This window comes from Tenrec ecaudatus, chromosome X (genome assembly GCF_050624435.1).
Source record: "Tenrec ecaudatus isolate mTenEca1 chromosome X, mTenEca1.hap1, whole genome shotgun sequence".
Lineage (NCBI taxonomy): Eukaryota > Metazoa > Chordata > Mammalia > Afrosoricida > Tenrecidae > Tenrec > Tenrec ecaudatus.
The window spans coordinates 73,838,653-73,866,009 of record NC_134548.1 but is presented as its reverse complement, the minus strand read 5'-3'; the positions used below and the strand labels follow the sequence as shown (position 1 = coordinate 73,866,009).

Sequence of the window (27,357 nt, the reverse complement as noted above, 5' to 3'; positions counted from 1 at the left end):
TATCAGTCACTTTTGCATAAAATGTTCAGTTATGATAGAGTCCTAGAGTGTCTCTTAGATGGTATCAGCAATGGTAGAAATGTCTCAGCAGGCAGCATTGCCATTCTCAGGTTTTTGCGAGGTCTTCTTGACATTTGGATAACTTCAGCAACAGGTCAGAGGTCTCTGGGATGTTCCCTCACTTCTCAGTTCACAACATCAGCTGCCTTTCTTCTGTGCCTTGCTGCATGAAAAGAAATCCACTTATCTCCTTTGCCTGAGAAAACATAAACAAATCGCCCTTTGGGAAACAGAATCATTGATAAGATGGGGTGGCTTCTTTATCTTTTGCTTGTCCTTCATCTTTCTCTACATGTGGTTGCATCCTCCTTAGGGGAGTCCATCTGCTTTCTCCTGCAAAAACATAAGTGAATAGGTCTTCCTACAGATGATTAGCAACCTGGATCCCAAATACGATTTCCATCATCCTGGGACTTCTCAGGATCAGCTGTTTCTGTAGATGTGAAAATGTGTTTATCTGCCCTAATTTTGTTAGAAGCTTTCAGTAAGGAGGGAAAAATATTATTAAAAAGGTTAACTGAAGTTTCTCATTCTCTTTATTTCTCCCTTCTATTTAGATAATGGAGATTTTAGGACACCATAAGCAATCTCAGACAATTTGCTTGATTTTAAACCTGTTGAACTAGTTAGATAGACTTCATTGTTATATAAATTGGGTTAAAGGTATGACTGATGTTTACAGATCCCTGTGCTGAGTTAGGTCTGGGTCAAGCCTCCCATACTATGCTGGGTGGGGCTTGGATCTAGCTCCATTCCTTATTTTCCTGCTGAGTAGCATTTGCTAATGGAAGTCCTTTACTGTTGAATTTAGAGTTGCATGTATGTGCCCAATGAGTTTGCTTCCTGCAGCAGGGGCAAAGTCTGGGTTCTTGTGAACCCTACCTTGGTGGTCCTGGCCCATGCTCTGGCACTGGTCTCAGCTCACTTTTCCCAACTAGGCTGATGGACCTGCCCTGCCATCACTCTCCTTGAAAATAACCACTCTTCCTGCAGCTAAAGCATTTCCCTTTAGGTTTGGTGTAGTTAGTTAGCCATAGCAGTGGATAGGCGGACTGCCTTATATGTCTCAGATCCTATTCCCCTGCAAATCTTAAGAAAGTCTAAAAGTGTGCCCTGTACCCTGTCCCCTGTATGGGTGTATCTCATTCCTAAAGTCTTCATTAGTATATTCATATGTGAGTGTGTGGACCAGAGTTTCTGCTGCTTGTGTGTCATTCATACTTTTGCTAATAGCATCCTGTAATCAAGGATCAAAGTCTATATAGGACTCATCATTCTGCTGCCATATCGGTATAACTGATGTTATTACTTTTTCCCCAGCCTTCACACAAACATCACGTATCTGTGAGAATGGTTGTTCAGTAACCTGCAATCACACTTCCATTGTTATAAAATTACCATTCCCCATGAACAGATCTGTCTCTATGGGGTTATTCTGCTCTGCATTCCAAGGAGCCTGTGTTTCAGCTCCCTCAGACCACCAGATTCAGTACTGTATGGAGTCTGAAGGAGAGAGGCAGGTCTTAGTCAAGGTATTCAAATCTGCAGGGATTAGAAGTTCAGTATCAGCTAGAGATTTAATCATGTAGCTCATGATAGGGGAGTCGGGCCCAAAGTTTGCCACTGCCTGTTTGATGTTCTTTAGCAACTTAAAGAGGAAAGCACCAAAATGGTTTTCCTGATAACTCTGGGGGGTTTCTGCATTGGGTGGTCTTTCTATTCACAAACAGGGAAAGCTAGTCTGGTTTCTAACTCTCCTTTTTCTGCAATCCCACTTTCTACCTTTGAAAGCAAAGGTGATTAGTAATGTTTAGTGTCCTCCTTGCCCTTATCTCCTTCCTCTGCTGTATGGCTTCCTGGCCTCTCCCAGCTGCGTTCCTCAGGTGGGGCTGAGGCATTTACCATAGGGATTTCTTTTCAATCAGACATAATTTCATTTTTTCCCCAAACCTTCTCAACTATCTCATACTCATTTTGGGTCACTTTTGCCTGTTTCTGCAATGTCAGATAATTATTTCAGGTTTTTCCTTACATTGATGTTCGTCTTTCCTCTCTTGCTCTGACTGTAGAGGTTCTAAAACTATCTTAACTTGAGCCCACAGAGACCAGGTCTCCAGGGGAATACTCTGCCCCTCTTTGTGTGCTTTCTTTTAGTTCGTACCCACTTCCTCCCAAGTTCCTAGATCTAAAGTTCCTTTCTCTGGGAACCATGGATTATACTTTTTTCACTACTTGTAGAAAACCTTACATATTTCCATTTGTTACTGCTACCTTCTGTTTTCTTTTCAGTAAGTGGGTGAGAGTAATAGCATAAGTTTTAGGTTTGCTTTCATCTTGCCCCATTGTCTTTTTAAAAATATTTCACTACTATGATGACTATGACTACTACTTATCTACTAATCCCCCAACCAGATACGCACTTCAAACAATTTCCCCCAATTCACTCTACTTCCTGATGGGGTTACACAACTGTTGTATTAGATTTCTCTTGTGGGAGAAATACTTTGGACCTTGACATCTCATGAGAAATAATTCACACCAAAGCCTGGGTTGTGATCCAAGTGAGTTTTTGAGTTTTATAAAAGATAGAAGAAGTTTCAGGTCTACACAGAAATGCTCAGGACCCTTCATCCCCACACAGCCTTCTGAGAAGCTGCTCGAGAGACAAAAAAGGGACCCAGTGGGCTCCAGATCCCACCTTTTCAGTTGATCCGCTGGGAGGTGAGGTCAATGATCCTGGTTGACCTCAATGGCTGAATTGAATTCAGCTGGCTCTGATGGGCCAATTCAGGTGTAAGGCCCACCTAGGTGTACCACCCCTTCCTAAACAGAAGCTCAAACGTCTGCGCAAGTGCAATGGACACCCCAGTCCCGGTGCTAGCTACCCAACAGTTACACGGGGAAATTCTCTAGAGAGACCTTCTCTTGGTCCTTGTCCAGGCACCTAATAGTGGGGTACCAGCCCCCATGATCGAATGGGTCCAGAAGATGGTTGTGTAACTGAGAGGTAAAATTAAAGAGACATCAGACAAGATAAGACATGCAAGTACTTACCTCTGGGACCACCATCACTTTAGAAGCCAGGTCCATGCAGACAGGGAGAATGTATTTCCAACCAAGGATTATATACACTTGGGGGCATTCAAGCCCCCTGAGTACACAGGAGGAGTAACCTAACACCAGTGCCCCGGTCAGGTAAGCAGGAGTGGCTATCTTCAAATCCTAGAGAGCAGTAGTAAATGTCTTCTCCTATAGTTAAAGCTGCAGGCTAGATAACAATCAGCCATATGTTTGTAAAAAGTAACTTTAAGGCATCATTGGTTTTTTTTGAGTCTCATTTTATTTTAATTTTTTTAACCTTTTATTAGGGACTCATACAACTCTTATCACAATCCATACATATACATACATCAATTGTATAAAGCACATCTGTACATTCTTTGCCCTAATCATTTTAAAGCATTTGCTCTCCACTTAAGTCCTTGGCATCAAAACCTCTTTTTTCTCCTCCCTCCCCGCTACCCCCTCCCTCATGAGCCCTTGATAACTTATAAATTATTATTTTGTCACATCTTGCCCTATCCAGTGTCTCCCTTCACCCCATTTTCTGTTGTCTGTCCCCCAGGGAGGACGTCACATGTAGATCCTTGTAATCGGTTCCCTCTTTCCAAACCACTCACCCTCTACCCTCCCAGTATCGCCCCTCACACCCCTGGTCCTAAAGGTATCATCTACCCTGGATTCCCTGTGTCTCCAACTCCTATCTGCCCCAGTGTACAACCTCTTCTCTATCCAAGCTTGAAAGGTCGAATTCGGATCATGGAAGTGGGGTGGAGGGTGTGGGGAGGAATCATTTAGGAACTGGAGGAAAGCTATATTCTTCATCGGTGCTACATTGCACCCTGATTGACTCATCTCCTCCTCTAGAAACCTCTGCAAGGGGATCTCCAGTGGCCAACAAGTGGGCTTTGGGTCACCACTCTGCACTTCCCCCTTCATTCACTATGGTAAGATTTTTTTTTGTTCTGATGATGCCTTATACCTGATCCCTTCGACACCTCATGATCGCACAGGCCGGTGTGCTTCTTCCATGTGGGCTTTTTTGTTTCTGAGCTAGATGGCCGCTTGTTCACCTTCAAGCATTTAAGACCCCAGACACTATCTCTTTTGATAGCCGGACACCATCTGCTTTCTTCACCACATTTGCTTGTTCACCCACTTTGGCTTCAGCGGTTGTGTCGGGAGGGTGAAAGTATCACTCTTATGGGAGGATATAGTGGGGAACAATATTAATTATGAGAATATGATTGGGACTCACCTTCAACTCACAAGGTTGAAGGCCTCCCTCCACTCCAGAAACCCATCCTGCCAGACTTCTTCCTGTTAACTGCTTCCCACAAATATATACAAAGTTCTACTAGGGAAAGAACTTTTAAAGTTATTATTTTAAACAATGAATGTTGAATAGGCCATAGGTTTCCCAAAGAATGAACAAATCTCTCTTGCAGGAAGTACAGCCAAAACATTCCTTAGAGATGAAGTGTTCAAATACATTGGACATGGTATAAGTAAGGACAAATTCCTAGAAGGACATGATTGTTAAAGTAGAGGGTTAGTGTAAAAGAGGAAGACTCTTAATGAATCAACCACACAGTGGTTGCAACAATGGCTCAAATATAGCAACAATTGTGATAGGGGACAGATAAACCCATAAGCAAGGTAAACATTGAGTTACTTGTACTTACTTACTTATCTACAATGAACAATTTCACATTTTTCCACAATATCCAAAATTCTGCTTCTAGATATGATTTGGCATCTGTCTTTCTGTTAAGCCCACAGCAATTTCTTTCTTTGATACACCTCTTTTTAAATTTACAAACATTGAAAGGGTCAGAGTACCCAGTAAATAAAGTGTCGGGTTAGGTTCCTTAGAGTAGCATAACCAGTGAAACATATATGTACATACATATGCATATGCACATACCATACACACATACACATATATATTTAGAGAGGAGGGGTTATATTAAAGAAATGGCTCACAAATTTCTAGAAGTGGACAAGTTCCAAGTCCATGGGTGAGAAATAAACACTTCTCTTGACTCACATAGCTACCAGAGATGATAAACCTGAGATTGGCAAGTCAGATAGCAAGTTTCTGGCTGCAGAGGCAAATGAGTCCAAAATTAAGAGGTAAAATATTAGGCTGCTCACAATTCCCAGAATTGGCAAGCAATACAGCATTTGCTGGCTCAAATCCAAAGAAACACATGTCAGATCACCAGCCAGCTGCAGGATCTCTCAAAAACAAAACTCCACTGCCACAGAATCAATTCCTACTCATATTGACCCCATAGAACAGAGTAGAACTGCCATTGTGGGTTTCTGAGACACATTTGATGGGAGTAAAAGCCTCATCTTTCTACTACAGAGTAGCTGGTAATTTAACTGCTTACCTTGCTGTTAGGAACCTAACATATAAACCACTATACCACCAGGGTTCCTGATCTAGACCTAGCAAGATGCAAACAAGCTTTTCCACAGCATTCAATTACATTGGAAGCAAGTCTTAACCCTAAAGGGAGCTCCTTATTGCTCATAGAAGCTTTCATTAAGGAAATGATTCTATTATGTTAGATGCCATCATAGGGGATTACTAAATTTTAATTGTTAAGTCTTGGATAATCCTGGCTTAGCCAAATTGACAGGAAAACTTAAGTATCACACAAAATAAGCATAGTCTTACTTGTGCTTACTTACTAATATGCAGTGCATACTTTCACATGGGTTATTAGAGCCACCACATCTAGTAGTGAAACCCACTTACTCCCACACCTTCAACAAGTTATGAGATTTCATGTTTATATGGTCTTGTTCCATATGAGCTTGGCCATCTCCACCACTGAGTCCTCAGACTTTTTATTTTAGTAGTATCAGTCAGGACCTGCTGAAACACCTGAGGTTAGTTTTATCTTGAGAATAGGCAATAATAAAAATGACCCTTTATGCTTGACTTTCTCACACATATTAATAATTTGTGATACTTAATATGAGATATCACTTCCCTGACATCGCATCAGAATCTGTTCCATTCAAGTCACAAGTTACAAATGCTGGTGACATTGTGGCAGGTGGACTTTGGAAACTTCAGGATTTACTTTGTATCTGCATAGAGTAGACTTTCTACTCTTGTAAAAAAGTTATGTCTCAGAAACTGACAGGGGCAATTCTACCCTATCCTTTAAAATCACTATGAGTCAAAACTTCAGGATCTACTTTGCTAGGCCAGGGGTTGACAAGCTTGTGAGTCATATGTAGCTCTTTAGGTATGTATATGTGGCTCTGAAGTAAAATTGAGAATTAAAATAAAATCAACATAGTTTCATTTATAATATTATTTCAAGTTTTTAGTTGTAAAAATATATTTATGCCTATCAAATTATTTTTCAATTGTTGTGAGGGACAGGGTTGACTCTTTCATCTAGAAAGTTTACTGACCCCTGATCTAGGCTTTCTACTCCTATAAAGGGCTACAGTCTCAGAAACTCAGAGACAGTTCTACCTTCATTTATAGGGTCACAATGAATAAGAATTGACTCATTGACAGTTAGTGTATTTTATTTTGTTTTGTTTTGTTTTGAGTCACATACACCCAACCTCCCATGTCTTTAAAATGGTCCACAGTTGAGAAGAGAACTACTTTTTGTCAATCTGTTTTTCTTTGGGTGCTTTCTAGGCCTAAGCTGTCTTTGTTGTTTGATGCCGTTAAGTAGGTTCGGACATATAGCAATTGTTGCTTTCACTCTGCCGATCCATCTAGTCAAGGACCTTCCACTTTTTTGCTACCCCTCAACTTTTTCAAGCATGATATGCTTCCCTAGGGACTCGTCTCTCCTGGTGACATGTCCAAAGTACATGAGATGCACCTCACAGTCCTCACTTCCAAGAGCATTATGGTTGTATTCTTCCAAAACAGATTTATTTGCTCTTCTGTTGTTCTATGATACTTTCAATATTATTGTCAGCTGTCATTGAGTCAGTTCCAATTCTATGCACTACAGAACAAAACACTGCCCAGTCTTCACCATTGCCATCCTCCCACTTGTTCCAATATTGAGCCCATTATTGCAGTCACTGTGTCAATCCTTCTCATTCAGAGCCTTTCTCTTCTTCACTGTTTCTCTACTTTACCAAACATGACGTCCTTCTCCAGGAACTGATCTCACCTGACAACATGTCCAAATTATGTAAGACTAAGTCTCACCTTCCTGACTTCTAAGGAGCATTCTGGCCATACTTCTTCAAAGATTGATCAGTTCATACTTTCAGCAGCACTACAATTCAAATATATTGATTCTTTTTCAGTCTTATTTTCACGTAGATGTGAGGTAATTAAAAATATCATGGCATGGGTAAGGTGCACCGTAGTCCTCAAAGTAACATCCTATTTTTCCAATACTCTACAGAGGTGTAGTACAGCAGATGTACCTAATGCAATGCACCTTTTGACCTTTGACTACTGTTTCCATATGTATTGATCTATGCAAAACAAAATCTTTGACAACTTCAATCTTTTCTCAATTTATCATGATGTTACCTATTGATCCAGTTGTGAGGATTTTTTGATCTTCTTTCATTGAACTGTAATCCATACAGGAGGTTGAAATCTTTGATCCTCATCAGCAAGTGCTTAAAGTCTTCCTCATTTCCAACAAGTAAGATTGTGTCATTTGAATATCACAGGTTGTTAATAAGCCTCCTACAATTCTGATGTCAAATTCTTCTTCATATGGGCCTCCTCCTCCTCCTCCTCCTCCTCCTCCTCCTCCTTCTTCTTCTTCTTCTTCATCTTCTTCTCCTTCTTCTTCTCCTTCTTCTTCTTCCTCTTCTTTTACATCACAAGATTGTTTACAATACAAAGAAAATACAGAAATGCAATATATGAATACAGCTAAATGTAGAATGGTGACTTTTTTCCCCTCTGAGAAGCCACGATTACCATTTCTAGTAAAATAAGGAGACTACACATAGGTAGAAACAGGTTGGTCATTAGCTTCACAAATTTACCTAGAAATGATTCATAGATGCATTTCCCCCCCTGCTATTTACCATAAAGTGTAAAATTGAAGTTAAAGGAAAGTTGGCTTTTTGGTTCCTACCATATGAAAGATGCTATAATCTATTTTAGCAGGGTCAATATATGGAAAATACCTAAATTAAGTGTCCTTACAAAAAATGAAACAGTAATGAAGTTATGGCTAAAGTACCAACTGAGGATATTATATATTTTAAAAATCCAAAACAAACAAAAATCATTGTTATGATAAAGCTCTAGATGCACTGTAAGCACATAGTTTCTTTGTTTTCCCGTGTGCATTTTTAAACAGTAGAAGTGTCAAAACAGGGTCAACTGCATTAGACTAAATTACATCATTGTGTGCAGCGCTGTACTGAATGGAACTTCTATATTATAATTATTATAGAGAACCATAGTTTGCATCATACTATGGCAATTTATTCTCACTGAAATACTTCCACGGTTCTTTTATTTTTGGAATAGCCTGTAAATAATCTAACTACCAGATCATGATTATACAGCAGTAGTATGTTGCATTAAATGGAAACATCTGTTTAATAAAAAAGAAATGTAGGAAAGATACTTAGAGTTGTTATTTTTTAAGTACACCATAACCCTAAACAATTCAAGGCATCTTTATCTCCATCAAATGCAACAACAGCAACAGATTGTGTCACACTATTAAATCTGTCATTGTGGATAAAATTGGTCAAATGTACCCAACAAACACTGATGTCCAAACTGGCATATTGGCAAATAATGCATAACTGGTGGTAGACAGTTTAAAAGATCTTACCTTCTTGTTCGTTTCCATGGTTCTCAAACAGTTCTGTTGTTCTAATAAGCACTATTGAACTTCACAGTTTGCTTTCTCATCCTCAAACTCACACTGTTTTCCCTCTAATTTTTGTGTTGTGTTTCCATTTTTTTTTTCATTTGCTCATGACATCGTTGGAGCTCAGAGTCCTTCAGTTTCTAAACTTTTTCTTTCACATTCATCTTAAAAACTATGGATTGTAATAAGAGTTGTATGATCCCCTAATAAAATGTTAAAAAAAAACAAACAAAACAACTTGTTACAGCTCCATCTTCATCTTGGCTATATGTTCCCTTCTTTCCTCTGCCTTTTGTGCCAGAGGGTTCATTTCAAGCTGTCCTTAATTCTTGTTAGAAACCCAATTATAAGTCACAGCTGCTAGTTTCCTGCTTCTGTAGTTCTTATAGTGTATATCGTTAATGACATCTTCCCTGCATGTGTGTTCTTATAAATATATTTCTCAGAATTTTAAAGCCACAATGTTCACTATATTAAACTTCAGCCACACGCCAAGAGTACTGCCTTCCTCTGACCCTTTTGCTATTTTTAAAAAGATCATTGTATTGGGGACTTTTACAACTCTCGTTACAATCCATACATCAATTGTATCAGACATACTGGTACAGAAATTGTCATCATTCTTTTCTAGACATTTACTTTCTATTTAACCCTTGGGATCAGCTCTTCTTTTTCCCCCTCCCTCCCCCCACTACCATCCTCATGACCCCTTGATATATTATAGATTGTTATTGTTGTTTTTCCCCCTGGAGGGGTTTGTGTAGTTGTCATTCATTGAGATCGGTACTTCTCCCCGGCCCCCCGCTTTCCCCTACCTTTTGGTATCACTAGTCCCATTCCTGTGTACATGCTTTGTCCAGTCCAGAGAGGGAAGCAGCACTGGGGTCATGATAGTTGGGGGTCAGGAGGCCTCAAGGGACCAAGGTATATTGCGTGATCCATCGGTGCTCTACAACACCCTGATTGATTTATTCCCTCTCTGCGACCATTCTGTTGGAGGATGTTCCATTGTCCAAAGACAGACTTTGGGTTTCTGCTCTAACCCCTCTCATTTTCACCAATGCGTTTGTGTTTGTTTGTTGTTTGTTATGAATCTTCCGATGCCTGTTAATTGCTCCTAATGAAATTCATGATCTCGCCAGCTGGTGTGCTTCTTACATGAGGACTTGTTGCTTCACTGTTGGATAGTTGCTTGTTTAACTTCAAGCCTTTAAGACCCCAGACACTATATCTTTTAATAGCCAGGCACCATCCGCTGTCTTCACCACATCTGTTTATGCACCCATTTTGTCTTCATCGATCATGTCGGGGGGTGAGTGGGTGGTGTGAGCATCACAAAATGCCATTTTGTTAGAACAAACGTGTTCTTGTATTGAGGGAGGATATGAGCTGAGACCCAAGGCCCATCGGTAGACTCAGTGTATTACCTTATAAATATATCTACATAGGCCAATACATCTATTTTAACGGATCAATGTATTTACATAAGTACACCCCTCTGTTAATACCTCTATTTATAGCTTTGGTTCCTAGAGCTTTCCTGTTTCCTTTTGCCTCCTGCTATCCCACCATCACTTTCCCCCTTCTTCCACCTCTTAGTACTTCCTCTCAGCTAGATTGGTGTTGCTCTAATACCCACAGGAACTCTAGAAACTCCTAGATATTGGTTTTAATTCCCTGATTGTTCCCCTGTGTATGGCATTGTTTGCTCACCACAACTTTACCACCACCACCACCACCTTCTTCCCCAAAGAACCACTGGGGCCATTGTCCCTGTTGCCTTCTCCCAGAGCTTGTTTCCCAAGTCTGTCTTACATAAGTAGATAAACCAGCAATGTTATAGTCCAAACAATAAGAAAACAAAAGGTTGAAAAAAAAGAATAGGAGAGAAATTAAAGCAAAACAAAACATATATAGTTCCAGGTCTGTCTTCTGGCCTTTGTGGGTCTCTCACCCCTGGTCCTGGGGGAGTTCTGGGGACTGTCTGTCCTAGCCCAAAGTCTATTTTGGGGCCTCTTTAGGAGCTTTGTGGATTTACTTTGCTCCAATTCCTGATCTGTTATGCACCCTTCTTGGTTTGTCCCATTGTGGGGAATTAAGCCACATTATGTCCCCACCTTGTGTCCCCATTATTGTCCTCTGTCACTGTATGCTCCAGTTAGGGATCAACATGTCTTGAGTGTTGGCAGTCCTACAGTCCTCTCTGTGTCTTAACAGCTCTGTGTAGGGACATTATCCTCCAGGCTTGGTGTGTCAATATGGAGACTAGGCCGACAATCCCATTCTATTTTTCTTTCTTGGTTTGCTTCTGTGTGGACAAGGTAAGTCGGCTCCTTTCCCCCACCTGATGGTTTAGTGTTGTCTGTGGCACATACTTCTAAGGCGGGGGTCAGATTGGCTCTGGTTGGGGCCGGCCCTGTAGCCCAATCTCTTCATGCAATTCTCCATGTCGTTGCATTACCCTCCTGGTTTGGTGTGCCATGGTGGGGTCCATATGCACACCCCAATTCTGTAGAGACACAACCAACACTTCCGCCATGGTGGGTTACTTCCCTGTTTCCCCCATGGCATCATCTCAGTTTCTCCCCCAACTTTTCTCCCTCCTCTTTCCCCCTATTCCCCTTCTTTATGTTGGATTCGCATGTACCAGCTTGGGTTTGGTCTGACCTCCACCCGACTGCCTGTGCCACCACCCGTATATTGTGAGATAAGTGTGTTTTCTTCTATACCTACTGTATTGACTATACTTACCTCAGGGGACTCATGTTATACTTGTCCTTTTGTGACTGGCTGACCTCTTTTAACATAATTTCCTCCAATTCTTCTCATAAAATGATGTGTTTCAAGTGATCTTCCATGCTTTTTAGTGCTGCATAGTACTCCAATGAGTTTATGTGCCAGAGTTTACTAATCCACTCATCTACAAATGAAAATTTAGGTTGTTTCCAACTCTTTGTGATTGTGAATTGTACCATAATAAACATCGGGGCACAGATGACTGGTCGTGTTTTATTTCTTATCTCTTCTGGGTATATGCCCAGTAGAGGGTCATAAGGTAGATCAATTTCCATTTTCTTTAAATAATGCCAGATTGCTTTCCACAGTGGCTGTACATATCTACACGACCACCAGCAGTGGAGGAGAGTTCCTCTTTCGCCACATCCCCTCCCACATTTGTTGCTCTCTGATTTTCTGATTTGGGCTAACCTCAAGGGTGTTAGATGGTATCTCACGGTTGTTTTAATTTGCATTTTCTTATGGCTAATGACTGTGACACTTTCTCATGTGTTTATTGGCCATACGGGTCTTCTACCTAATGAAACTTCGTTTCAGTTCTTTTGTCCACTTCCTCAGGTGGTTAACTGTTTTCCTCTTTTTGCAGGCCAAGAGGGTATTGTAGATTTTACTAAGAAGCCCCTTTTCTGATGTATCATTGCTAAAAATCCTCTCCTAGTCTGTGGGTTGCCTTGTTACCCTCTTGCTGAAGTCTTTCGACGTGCACAGTTGTTTTTCTTATTCAATCCCATTTGTCTATTTCCAGTTCACCTGTGTATATACCCTTCCCTATTGCAGTGAGTCTATGTATTCCCTGGGTCAATCATCTTAGGCTAGTCCAGATTTCTTCCGTGACAGTCCTGATGATTTGGAGTTTTACTTCTAGGTCTGTGATCCACCTAGAGTTTGTTCTTGTGCATGGGGCAAGGTAAACATCTTGTTTCATTTTTCTACATGTTGGATATCCATTGTTTCCAGCATCACTTTTTAATGAGGGCATTCACTTCCCACTTGATATTTTGGGGGCTCTTATTGAAGTTCAGTTGTCTATATGCTAATGGATTTGCTTCTGGGCTTTCTGTTCTTTTCCAATGGTCTGAGTACCTGTCATTATGCCAGTACCACACTGTTTTGACCACTGTGGCTGTGCAGTAGGTTTTGAAATCAGGTAAAGTGAATCCTCTGATTTTGCCCTTCATGAGGTGTTATCTGCTAATTCTGGGCTTCTTCCCTCTCCAAATGAAATTGCTGGTCATTTTTACCAATTCCTTGATGAAGGTTGTTGGTATTTGAATAGGAATAGTGTTAAATTTATAAAGTGCTTCGGATAAGATTGGCATCTTTAGTATGTTGAGTCTTCGAATTAACGAGCATGGGATGTTCTTCCATTTGTGGGGGTCACTTTCAGTTTCCTGTAGTAGGGTCTTGTAATTTTACTTGTATAGGTCTTTAGTTTTTTTGGTTAAATATATTCCTAGGTATTTCAATTAGTTCTTGGCTATTGTGAAGTGTACTGCTTTCATGATCTCCTCTTCCATGATCCTGTCCAATATATATAGTAAACCCATAGACTTCTGTTTGTTGATCTTGTGTCCTGCCACTCTTTCATATTCTTCTATCGCTGTAAGTATTCCCATTGTACAGGTTTTTTAGATATTTCAATGTACAGAATCATGTTGTCTGCAAATAGTGATAGTTTTGCCCCCTCCTCTCCCATTTGGATACCTTTAATGTCCTTCTGCTGTCTTATGTTGTTAGCTACAACCTCCAGTACCATACTAAATAGAAGTGGAGACAAAGGACATCTTTGTCTGGTCCTCCTTTTCATTTGGATTGTTTTTGTCTTTTCTCCATTCACTATCATGCGGGCTATTGAATTTTTGTAGATAGCTTGTATTAGCTTGAGGCATTTTCCTTCCATTCCTATCTTCATGAGTGTCTTAATTAAGAATGGGTGCTGAATGCTGTCAAGTGTGTTTTTGCATCTATCAATATTATCATGTGGTTCTTATACTTTTTCTTATCCATGTGGTGTATATTGATTGATTTTTGGATGTTAAACCATCCCTGCATCCCTGAGATGAATCCTACCTGGTCATGGTGGATGGTATGTTTTATATACTTTGTATTCTATTGGCCAATATTTTGTTAGGGACTTTTGCATCTATTTGGTCTGTTGTAACTGTGGGGTCTTTTCCTTGTTTGGGTATCAAGTTATAATGGCTTCTTAAAATGAGTTTGGGAATTTGCCATCCTTTTCTACGCTCTGCAATTCTTTATGGAAGATCAGTGTCAACTCTTCCCTGAATGCTTCATAGAATTCTCCTGTGAAGCCATCTGGTTCTGAGGTTTTTTGTTGGTAGCTTCTTGATAATCACATCTATATTTTCTTTTGCTATGGGTTTGTTGAGATCTGGACCTCTGTCTGGGATAATTTAGGGAGGGCCTGTTTTTCCAAGTATTTAACCCTGTCTTCCATGTTTTTTTAATTCATTGGGCAGGCAATTTTTTTCTTTCAGGTTTTGGAAGATGTTGCTGCACTCTTTCCTCTTCAGGGTTTCTGCTGATATTGCTGAGCATATTCTTACCTGAGCTCCATTGTATGTGAACGTCTTCCTTTCTCTTGCTGCTCTTAAAATTTTATCTTTTCCCCAAAGTTGGATATTTTAAATATTATATGCCTTGGTGAGTTCTTCTTGGGGTTTAGTCTAGTTCAGTGGTTCACAACCTTCTTAATGTCATGACCCTTTATACAGTTCCTCATGATGTGGTGACCCTCCAAACATAAAATTATTTTCATTGTTACTTCATAAGTGTAATTTTGCTACTCTTATGAATCAGGAAACTCCTGTGAAAGGGTCATTCGACCCCCAAAGGGGTCACGACCCATAGGCTGAAAATGGCTTGTCTAGTTGGTGTCGTCTGTGCTTCCTATATGAGTGTTTGATTCTCATTCATTAAGGTGAGAAAATTTGCTTCTAGAAATTCCTTCGTTATTTTAGCTGTAGACTTGATTGTTTTGTCCTGCTCAGGTAGACCAATTATTCAAATAGTTTCCTTCTTCCTAACATCTGTCATTGATCTCAGGTTATCTTCTGCCTCTTTTATTTTCCTATTTGACTGTCTTTCTCATTTGCTAAGGTCTGCCTGAGTGTCTTTGAGATCACTGATATGGTTCTCTGCCTCCTCTAGTCTAATCACAAATTCAGTTATCTTGTGTGTTGCTTCTGCTACCTCATCCATTAGCCCGTGTATTTCCCTTTGGTGCATGGACTTCATCCCCTCTATCGTGGAGTTCATCCCTTTAATTTTGGACTTCCTCTCCTCTATCATTGCATCCTTACGCTGCATTGATTCCCTCAACTCCTGTATTACTCCAAGCAGCCTTCTGAAAATTTCACTTTGTGGCAGATCCATGTCTTATACTGATACTTCTATGAGCGTCCTAACTCTGCTATTGTGTTTTGTCTCTCTGGTATTTTGGTTGTGGGTGATGCGGCTTGCTGATGCTTCCTTGACCCTTTTGTTAAGGTAGGCATCATGTTTCTAGCAGACCCAGGGGCGCTGAGGTCCTTCTCTGTGTTACTGATAAAGATGCTTTGGGGAGGCTGCCTGAGGCATACTATGGAGATGGATCAGACTGCTGTGCAGGCAGGGTTCCACAATGATTTAGTAGCCAAAAATGGTGAGGATTTTCACTGACAGAAGTGGGGCTGGAGCTTATATGTATGCCCCTGGGCTGTTTTGAACTGGTCTTCCAGGCCACGATTATTAGCCTTTTTTTTCTTGTTTAATTTTGAATTTTTTTAAAAGATGCCTAATAGAAGGCAAAGGTGGCAGGGGGAGCTGCTCATTGAGGACAAAAACAGCCCCACTGTCCTAGTGCAGGTGATTTGGAAGAGCCTTCACAGGGTGCTGGTGCCTAGCACTGGAGGAGGTAGCTGTCGCATCAGTGAGTGGGGAGCACCACACTGGCATGGGACACGACGCTGCTGCTATGGGTGGCAGGAATGGAGGAGCTCTGTGTGCAATGATAAGGCTGAGGGGGCCCAATAGGTAGGCATTGGCCTCGTGGGGGTCTGAGGCAGTGTGGCCAGACATCGGCTGGGAAGACCTTGGACCTGGGTCGCTTATTCCCTGGGATCCAGAGCCAGACTATATGTGGGGAATGTATGCATTTGGGGTCAAGGATGCACTCTCCACCACTCCCAGCGGGCTTGGGGCACTAATCGCGTCAGCAGGATCAGGGAGAGCTCAGATTGCTGCACAGGGAGTGCACTGTAGCTCTTAGTAGTGGCATGGGCTGGCGCCGGTGTGAATGGGTGGGAGCGCACAGGAGAGGTGCGGTCTCGTGCGGGGTAACACGTGGTAGCAACAGGAGAAACGGGTGAGCAGACAGCAGCACGGGTGTAGGGTTCTCAGGCAATGATGTGGGGAAGTGGAAGGGAAGGGATATCACCAGTCACAGGTCACCTAACCTGCTACAGGTAGACTGCAGGTCAGTTCCTGGGGCCGTGGGTGAATGGAAGGAGAGACACGAGCTCACAACAGATTGCTGCCAAGTGGAGACAGGAGAACCATGGGAGAAGGAAGCAGCTTTCCTAGGGGAGTGCTGTGAGTGGGCAGCTGCTGAAAAGTTGTCCCCCCACAGCCAAGTGGGTCTCAGAGATGCAGTCAAGTGGCTCCTGGAATGGTGACCAGGCCTGGGGTTTGGGTGGGGCAATTGGCTACTGTGATGGTGGCGGTGGTGCTTTACAGAGCAGTCCAGCCAGCTGAGCCTTGATGTCCCAAGGATCAGATCTCAGATCTCCAGGGACTCCAGCCCAGGGCAGATGTGTGGGTGAAGTAAAAAGCTACTGTATGCAAACATCCCTGGGGTGAGATCCCGGTAGCATGGCAGGGGCCAGATCAAATTCAAGAATACATATGGTAGACAAATAAAAAGCGGTGGGGGGAGAAAAAAGAAATGGGTAGCTGGGGAACGGGCCACTAACCCACCCAAGGGGAGTGTATTGTTTATATCTCCACAAGGAAAGAGGGAACAACCTGCTGCTCCAAGATGTGAATGCAATATACTAGCATGAAGCAGGAAACCAGTAGAGAGGTCTGAGGGGCCGACCCCTATCCCAACTATGTGGATAGCCACCCCTTCCCCGAGAAGACCTTGAGCTATTTACAGGCTTTTCCTTTTTTTGTCACTGGTTTTTGATGTTGTTGTTTTGTTTTCTTTTGTTGCTTTGTTTTTTTGTACATATTATTATCTCTGCAAGTCTATCTAGATAAGATAAGCTGGATAAACAAGATGGAGGAGAAAACAATGGGATCAATATTTCTAGGGGGTCATGGGAGAAGGGGAGGTGGAGGAAAGGAAGTGGTTTTAACAAAGGAAAAGGGAACAACAAGTGATCCAAAATCAGTTGCTAGGAGGGTGTAAGAGGCCTGGTAGGACTTGACCATGGGCAATGTAACCAAGAGGAATTGCTGAAATCCTTTATCTTCTTAACAAGCTTATATTTTCTTCATCATCAGTTTCTAGAAATTCATAAATTTTAATTTTATGCTCTTGGGTTCATTTCATTAATTGTTTTTTAAGTTGTTGGCACTCCTCTGTTGTGAATGTGTCTGCTTTGGCAATAATAACTTTTTCATGTAAGCACTTCATAAACTCAATATCCAGTGGTTTAAGTCCAAGTCCTAAAGGAGCAATGAAGTACAAAGAAAATTGCACTCTGTTCTCAGGCATCTGTTGTCTATTCACTCAAGATTCCACATTGAGGTAGTCCTTAAACTTACTATCAATGTAATCGATAGCCGGCTGCCAGCAATGACTATTATTCAATGCATGTTTATCAACTATTGTGATCAGTAACTGCACACCACCTTCTTTGTTTAAAACTTTGAATTTTTACACTGGAAAATCTTTTGTATCTTATGGGAGGATCGGGATACACTGGAGAATACAAATCTGTAAGAAATAACAAGTTGACTGACGTTGACTTTCCTAGTTCAGAAGATTAGAATTCAAACCTCCTCTTCACCGATTTTTTGTATACTTGATTTGGAAGGTTTGCAAATCCCACATAACCTACAAGGGTCTTCTGTTGAGCTACCATGGTTCTGCTATTGACACTCCTCTCTCCTGAGGAACAGTGGCTCCCATATTGACTGACATCCCCTCCCCCCTTGGTGACCAACCCCAGGGCAAAAAATCCCTTGAGTCTCACAAACCACCTTAGCCCATTCCACTGCATAACTACCCAGAATTGTTGCTCCCCTTCTAAACCAGCTTCTCTGATGATTTGCTCAGCACAGAGATTGAATAAGTATGGTGATAGGATACAGCCCTTTCGTTCACCCTTCCTGATTTTAAATCGCACAGTATTCCTTTGTTACCTTTGCACGACTGCCTCTTGATTCATGTACAAGTTCCATATGAGCACAATGAAGTGTTCTGGAATTCCCACATTTCTCAAGATTATCCATAGTTTGTAATGATCCACACAGTAGAATGCCTTGGCATAGTCAATGAAACACAAGTAAACATCGTTCACCAACATCATAACTCAACTGCATCTATTTTGCTTCAATCTTCCTTATTTAACATCAAACTTTCACATGCATATGAGACAATTGAACATACTGTAGCTTCAGTCAGGTGAACCTTAGTCCTCAAAGTAACCTCCTTGCTTTTCAATACTTTAAAGAGGTCTTGTACAGTAGATTAACCCAATACAATGTGTTGTTTAATCTCTTAACTACTTTGAGGAGATAGTTCATATTTTGAGTCTTCCAACCTGAAGGGTTCCTCATCTTCTGGTCCTATCTCTGACAACGTTTTGCTTTCATTTATTAGGCCTTCAGTATCTGACAAAATTTCTATGCTATCCATAAGGTTTTCAGCAGCTAGTTCTCTCCTTTCGAGAAAGGGGACAGCTTATTCCTTCCTCATCATCTGTTCTTAGTCTGGAAGCTCTACTTCTAGTGAAACTAAGTTTCTGTTCATTTAGTGACACTGCTTGTATTTGAAATACCAGTGACATCGCTTCCACTATCATAGCAATGCACAAGCCACTGAAGTACAACAAAATGACAGACAAATTGTGGCACTGGTATCTTAGCAATCATTATTATTTTGTTGGCCATTGCCTTACCTGAAACATTTTCACATACATTAGTCATTTTCTTTGTTTCTTCCTGAAAAACCTTAGAAATCAGTATTAGTCTATTTTTTTAGATGAAGAAACTCAAAGAAGAAAAGCAGTTTTCCCAAGGTCACTCATTTAGAAAGCATCAGAGATTCACCGCATAATCCCACTTTAAGGGTATAAAAGCTGCTACTTCTTCAATAATAGAAAAATATTTTAGAGGAAGGACATTTGGCTCAGGAACCTAAGATGGGGAATAAGAGTTTTAGGCACTGAGGTGGTAAAGGGTTGCTTGTTGGAAAGGGTTGCTGAGGATCACTCTATTGTTTGAATATCTTTTGTCCTTCTAATGTCAGCGATTCAGTCAGTTAGAATGAAAAATTTTGGTTTCTCTGAGAATGGCCCCCCCTTTCAGTCATTTTCTTTAATTTATACAAGTTATTATTGGTCACCACTGTCACCCAGATAGACCCTCAACCATTTCTTGCTAGTTCCAGATACATGCCCTTAGCTTTTGATCAAATTGTCTTTCCTGTGGCTTACTCAATCAAATTTTGATCTGACACTTGTTTTTCTTCCTTTATATTATATCGTTCTACAACATTCTTCCACACCTAACATTTCCTCTGACTGAAAAGATACTATTGTAAAGCTGTGGTAGTTATATATTCTGGTGTCAGTTTGAGTGAAGGGGTGGACTCTAGCCTGTCAATCAAGATATAATCAATGTGGCTTCTGTGTAGGTATGACCTTCTCCTGATAATTCTGGGAACTCCTGTATTTTCCTCCTTCAAGGTGGGAGACACCCCTCTTTCTCAGCTCACTCCATGGAATACACTCTACTGACAAGACACATGGAACTATACTAGTGCCCTTAGCTGGAGAAGCCACTGCCACTAGATCCAAAGACTCTCTACCAATTGGATTGTAATCATCCTGCATTCGGTATCATTGCATGTGTTTCATGAGTCTGAAGAGGACTTTAAAGATTGGTATCAGACATATGGACTAATATTGGACTTATGGGCATGGACTGGACTGGGTTGGGATGCTTTATTAATGTACAATTACCCTTTATATAAAATGATCTCTTGCATATGAGTGTGTCTATGAATGTGTTACTCTAGTCTACCCGGACTAAAACAAAAGCCTTCACTTTTATTCTTCAATGTAGTCAGATATAAGGAGCCCCAGTGGCATAGGACTATGTTAGGCTGCTAACCACATAGCTAGCAGTTTGAAACCACCCACTCCTCCTATGAGAGAAAGATGAGGCTTCCTACTCCCATAAAGTGTTACAATCTTGAAAACCAAGAGAAGCCACTCTACCCTGTCCTATATGGTCCCTATGAGTCAGAATCAACTTGATGGAAGTAAGTTAGGTTTTGGGACTTTTTGCTTGTTTGTTTTTGAGTCAAGCATGGATAATTTTTCCTTCATAGCATCTGAATTTTCTGTCTTATTTGAGAAGGAATCCTTCACTCTAAGATTATGAAAATATTTAACTAACAAATGATAGACAAACAAAAAGAAAATACAAAGAATAAGCTGGAGAAATACTTTCAACTCATATGACAGGTAAGAAAAAACTTTTTCCAGTCAGAAAATTCTAATTTTTATATAATTCAGTGTGTTGGTCTTTCTCTATAGCTACTGACTTAGAGAAAAGTCTATATTAAATGAACAAAGCAGCTTGCTTTTTCAGTGAGGGTGAAACCATATGGTGTTTGTAAAAACATGTGTATACTATGTTTTCCTTAAGGAGGGAGCATGGAGAAAGATGTGAAAGAAAATATACCGAACAGATAACATTACTAGTATTACCTCCAAAAGATAGAATGGCAAAGGAAGATATAATTAGCTTTCATCATATGTTTGTGTTGTGTGCCTTGTTAAAATGGATGAAATTATTTTTGCTATCAAAAGGGGTAAATAACCCGCAGTTCAATTAGCCATACTTTTGTTGAGGTTGTTTATCCCTGGATTGTATAGCGAGTTTAGGAGTGTACATCCAAACACAGACAACACGCTTCCAAAATCTTGGAGAAAGTAAATTATCTGAATATTTAATAAATAGAGCCAGAGTTAGACTTTAAAAGACAAAAAAAAGTCAGGACTCCAAGAAGTTTCTAAAACACAATTGGCTCAGCCTCAAGGCAACTGTAAAAAGTTAATCTGTGAGTTTCCTAAAAGCCAAAACTTTGCGTCCTTCTTCCTATTTAGCAATTCCTCATGATTAGTTTTTTGAGAGTTCTGGGAAAACCAAATTTATACCCTATTTTCTTGGTTGGATCATACAAAATGAGACACCAAAGAACCAAATAATTAGCCTAAAGATGTTGTCTTCTCTCTACAGTAATTCATCTGCCCAAAACATTACTTTCTATGTTTTCCACTGTTCATATTAATTCTAAACTCATATTCTAGTTTTGATACTCACAATAAAAGCTCTAGCTTTCACATAAAATTGCATGAAGGTTTTAGTAGGACACTAGAACAATGTAGTCATTATCGATGAGAATCCTGAGGTCAGAATCCTGGGTTAGACTACTGACACTGAGCTTTCTGTGTTAAAAGACGTTCCACAGATTGCTTAATCTCTGGACTGCAAGTTTCTCATCTGTAAAATTAGGGTGCCAATAGTATATAATTTTCAGGATTGTTCTAAGATTGAAATGAGGTAACATATGTAAATAGTTTGCCACAGCACCTTTTTTAATTGAATTGTTGTTGCTGGATGACATCAAGATACTTTCAACTCCTAAGTATACTATCTTAACAGAACTAAATTCTGCTTAGCCCTGCACCATCCTTTTTGCTGTTCATTTATTTGCATCCATTATTGCAGACACAATGTGACTCCATCTCATTGAGCATCTTCCTTATTTTTTCTGAGCCTCTGTTTTACCAAACCAGAAGTTCTTGTTCAGGAACTGTTCTTCCTTATAACATGTTTAAAGAGTGTGATACTAAATATTTCCCTCTTACTTCTTTTTTTAAATCATTTTATTGGGGGCTCACAAACTCTTATCAAAATCCATATATACACCAATTGTGTAAAGCACACTTGTACATTCGTTGCCCTCATCATTCTCAAAACATTTGCTTTCAGCTTGGGCTCTTGGAATCAGCTCCTCATTTTTTCATTTTCCATCTTACTTCTAAGGAACATTCTGGCTGTACTTCTTCCAGGAAGATTTGGTCATTCTCCTGGAAATCATTGTCTATTTAATATTTTTCACAAATACCATAATTCAATATCAATTTCCCTCTGGTCTTCCTTATTCATTTTCTAGCCTTAAATGCAATGAGGGAATTAGAAATAACTTGCCTTGGGTCAGGGTCACTTTAATCCTCAAATTGACATCTTTCTCTTTTAACACTTTAAAGAGGTCTTGTATAGAAAATTTGTCTAATACATTGTCATTTGTTTTAGTGATTGCTGTTTTTGTGGACTGTGTTAGCCAGAGTTCTCTAGAGAGATAAAACCAGATTGCTGACAATTATATATATATATATTTATAAAGATAGAAATAAACTGTTAAATTATATACAGATAGATATATAATACAAGAAATGAACAGCTAAATTATAATGCAGTGCAAATGGCTCAGTGCAACTCACTCCTGTGAGAGAGTTGTGAGATACTGGTAGTCCTTCAAGTCTTGAGGGCTGCCAGGTAGTCCTCTGTAGAGAGAGCTAGGCTATCCCAGCACAGGCAGCAAACAGCAAGACAGGTCACCAACTGTCAGCCAGGTCACCAACTGTGAGTCTCCAGCTCCAGAGATGTACATTTCAATTCTCTGGCGAGGCAAGTCTTAAAAGGACCTCAAATTACAGTGACATAGTTCACAGGTTAGGTGTCCCACAGGTAGTGTAGTTTGCAAATTGAGGCACAGAACAAGCAAGGCAGCTGCTCACTGGTCCGATGATCAAAGAACGAGAGAAAAGGAAGGCGAGGCTCACCGAGCTATTTATCTCTGCCCGACAATTAATCCCACATGTCTTTATCTGCCAGGCTGACACAATAAACTAACTATCTCATGGACACATTGTGGATCCAAGGAAAATGAAATTCTTAGCAACTTCAATATGGTCTCCCTTTATAATGATGTTGTCTATTGGTCCCTGGTTGTTAGAAATTTTGTTTAGTTATAAACCATATCAGAGGCTGTAGTTTTTGGTTAAGTGTCGAAACATTTTCACTTTCATCAAGCAAGGTGTGTCTTCTGCATACTGAAAATTGTTCATGAAGATTCCTCCTATCCTGATGCCACATTCTTCTTCATCTAGTTTAGTTTCTCATATTATTTTCTCAGTATGATAGTTATGTTTGGTGTCAACTTGGCTCGGCCAGGGTTCTCAGTTGTTTGGCAGTAAGTCCCATGATGTAATCTAGCAAAATTTAATCAACTCCATGATGGGATCTAACATAATGTAATACACTTTGAGCAGCTAGCACTTGTGGTGAAGTGCAGCCCTCTTGAATATGTCAGTCTTGTTGGAATTAGAAGAAAGATTCCTCTGGGATATGGTTGCTCCTTTTAAATCTGCCTCTGCGGGAAAGCTTGCCACTTCTGCTAGATCTACATCCTGCATCTGATTTGTTTACCTCCTACAAGATTGCTTGACAATCCCAAGATTTTTCTGTGGGCCCCTGACCTTGGAGTCACTCAACTTTGCATCCATCAGCCTGTGATACTCCTGCTTAATCTTCCTGATTCCTGGTTCCTAAGCTCCCACAGAAACATGAGTCAGGAGAAGACTCCAGCTTAACATCTGACCCATGCACTTGAAATGGATTGGATTCACCCACTTCTACAATTATTTAAGCCATTTCTGGATATTAATTTCTTTATACATTAACATCACTGCTTTTGCTTTTTCTAGAGAACTGGTATAATCCACTTAGCATACAGATTACATAATAATGGTGAATGGATTCAGCCCTGACACATGTATTTTCTGATTTTATTCCACACAGCATCTCCATGTTAGGTTTTAATGACTAACTTTAGGTCTATGTAAAAATTTCCCATAAACACAATTATGTATTCTGACATTCTTATTCTTTGCAATGTTATCCATAATTGCCATTATTCAAACACTTGAATGCCTTTATATACTCAATAAAACAGAGGTAAATATCTTTACAATATGTTCTGCTTTCAACCAAGATATATCGTCCATCAGCAGTGATGTCCCTTTTTGCACAGCTTCTGAATCTATGATGTACTGCTTCATATTTTCTTTTTAAAATATTTTATTAGGGGCTCATACAACTCTTATCACAATCCATACATACATCAATTATGTAAAGCTCATCTGTACATTCATTGCCCTCATCATTTTCAAAGCATTTGCTCTCCACTTAAGCCCTTTGCATCAAGTCCTCTTTTTTTCATGAGTTATCTTCAGAATTTTATTGCACGAGTACTTTTGTTATGATTAATCCAATTTTTATAATGTAATTCTCATAAAGACAATCATCTCAGCTAGAAATGGTCATTCATAACCTCTTTCTCCCTGAAATTAAAGGAAAGACAAGTCTCTGGAATTAAATTCTCAAGGAAACTTGCTGTAATTCTGTATTGTACATCTAAACACACACATAGACACACTCCCACCCTTAACTTCATGCAAGTGCTTATAAACACAGTTATAAACACATCCTAGAGATACAATGTCTAACTTACTCTAAAATATGCATATTTACCACTTTATACAAGTACTCTCATTTATGAAATTTTTCCTTCCCAAGAATTCATACATATAAAAATATTCTGATTGACTATCAGATACTTTTGTAAAAAAGTATACCCTGAATCTACAGAATCTCATTGCTGTGCTGTACAGTTAGACTCTTAGACACTACTTACGTTCTTGCAATAAATATGAATATAATGAAACAATAAAATATTGCTGAAACAAAACTTCCGGGCAAGAGCTGTCTGAAACTACTCCCTAGGAAGACAATGAGACAGGCCCTACAATATGATGCCAGGTATTTAATTCTTATTTGGCATCTTTCAAACCAGATAAGAAGATGTGGTAATTACATAATGGTGTCAATTTAGGATTTGAGAAGATTAAGTGTGAGGGGGTGGAGTCTGGCCTGTCAATCAAGATATAACCAATGAGGCCTCTCTGTGGGCATGGCCATCTCCTGAGAATTCTGGGAACTCCTGTATTTTCCTCCTTGTAGCTGGAGACACACTTTCTCTTGATTCATTCCTTTGGAGTCTCTCTCTATGCTGACTCCCTGTGAGACATTCCTGAGGAGAAGCCACATGGAATCACTCTGATGCAGCCCTGGGAACTGAAGAAGCCACATGAAGACCCATGCCAGCGTTGAGATGCTTACAACACCACTGGATCCAAAGTCTTTCTACCCACTGGCCTGTAATCATCTGCACTCAGCATCATTGCATGTGTTTTGTGAGTCTGAACAGGACTTTATAGATTGGTATCAGCCATATGGACTAACATCGGATTTATGGGACTTGATTGGTTTCAGATGATTTTTTAATGTACAATTACCCTTGATAAAAAACTCTCTCTTATACACATATGAGTGTCAATATGAATTTGTTTCTCTAGTCTACCCAGACTAACACAGAAGATTAGATCTATTTCCTGAGAGAGGATGTTAAGACTCACTACCCTGACCTGCATGTGATCAGAAACTTCCTCAACCTGGACCTAAGTCAAAGTACACGTATGTGTGTGCATGAGCACAAACACACACACATTTGGACCACAGACAATATGAATATTTAGCTAGGAAAGAGAAACTTAAGGGGGTCTGGTATAATCTTCTGAGATGCTTCAATTGTCCAGGAGATCACTCTTTTCAGGATGCCTTCTCTGGCTTTCCCTGCCACTCATCATGCTTAACTCAACCATGGAATGTGTCATTTTCAATGGTAATATTATGTTTTGATTATTGTCTAACCTTATTGTTTATCAGAGTCCTGCATATGATAGGCATTTTGTATGTAACTGTGTTTGTGTATAAAAGTGATGACTATCTATATGACCTATATGATTGTGTGCACTCTCTGTTCTTCCAAATGCCTAGTACTATACCATAGCTCTATATTCTCTACACATGCCCGGGGCTTAAACATAGTAAATCAACAAACAAACTGCTATTGGCTTGATTCTGACTAATACAGACCCTATAGGACATAATGGAACTTCTCCTGTGAGTGTCTGAGACTGTAGATCTTTACTGGAGTTGAGGTACTGTCATCTTTCTTCCACAGAGTGGCTAATGGTTTCAAGCTGCTAACATTGTGGTTAGCAGCGCAACACTCAACTCACTATGCTACTATGCCTTCTTCAACACATAGTAGGTATTCAATTGTATAGTACAGCTGACTAAGTTCCCATCTAGTATCTGAAGATCCCTTCCTTTCTTCCTCCCTCGCTCCCTTCCTTCCTTCACTCTTTCTCTGTTGCCTTATCAGTCAATTTGGGGTAAAACCTTACCTTCTACACAAATTTTCTGTAAGGATAAAATTAATCAGTAGGTGAAACTTTCTTGTTTCAATGCCTGGAAGAAATGTTAGCTATTTTTTCTGTTCTTAGGGATTGCACATTGCTGTGACACTGAAAGCTATGCCACTAATATGTAAAATACTAGCAGAGTCAGTATTGTGGTAGACATGTAGACAGGTAGATAGGTTTCACAGAGCTTCCAGACTAAGACATAAAATAATGGAATGTCTGGAAATTGATTTCTGAAAATTAGCCAATTGAAAACTTATATATCATAACAGAACATTGGCCAACTAACTTGATTTTGATATGCCACAGGAAGAATCAGTCAGTAGAGGAGGGCATCATATTTGGTGAAGTAGAGAACCAGTAAGAGTCAGACATTTGGTGACATACATTGACACAATAGCTGCAATGATGGACTTGTGTATACTGTTAACCGTAAGGATGATGCAGAACTGGGTAACAGTTTGTTCTTCTATATTGTTCAGTTATATATGTTCTATTATATGTGAAGTCAAAAAACTGAATAGAAAATTTCAAAGGGCAGCCCAAGAAGACAAGGTAGAATATTATAATGAAATGTGTAAAGATATAGAGTTGGAAGAATACATTCAGTATATCTTAAAATGAGTGTACTCAAAGAAAACTTCAAGCTTTGATTTGAAATATTGATTCTGTGGGAAAACTCTTGCATCAAGAAGAAGCAGTTGACTTTCAATCATTTCAGGAGGTAACATATGAGCAAGAACCACTGGTATTGAAGAAAGAAGTGCAAATTGCACTGAAAGCATTAGCCAAGAACAAGGCTCCAAGAATTGATGTAATACTAATATAAATGTTTCAACAGATCAATGAAGCACTGGAAGCACTTACTCGTCTATGCCAGGAAATTTGAAAGACAGTTATGTGGCCAACTGACAGGAAAAGATAAATATTTGTACCTATCCCAAAGTAAA

The 27,357-nt window shown here is 39.9% G+C and overlaps 2 pseudogenes; both read right to left on the bottom strand.

The window, feature by feature from the left end:
• Positions 1 to 2,140: 2,140 nt before the first annotated feature.
• Positions 2,141 to 14,349, bottom strand: LOC142433428 (septin-7-like; annotated as a pseudogene).
• A 2,892-nt stretch (positions 14,350 to 17,241) lies between these two features.
• On the bottom strand, positions 17,242 to 17,863 carry LOC142433427 (septin-7 pseudogene; annotated as a pseudogene).
• Positions 17,864 to 27,357: the final 9,494 nt, after the last annotated feature.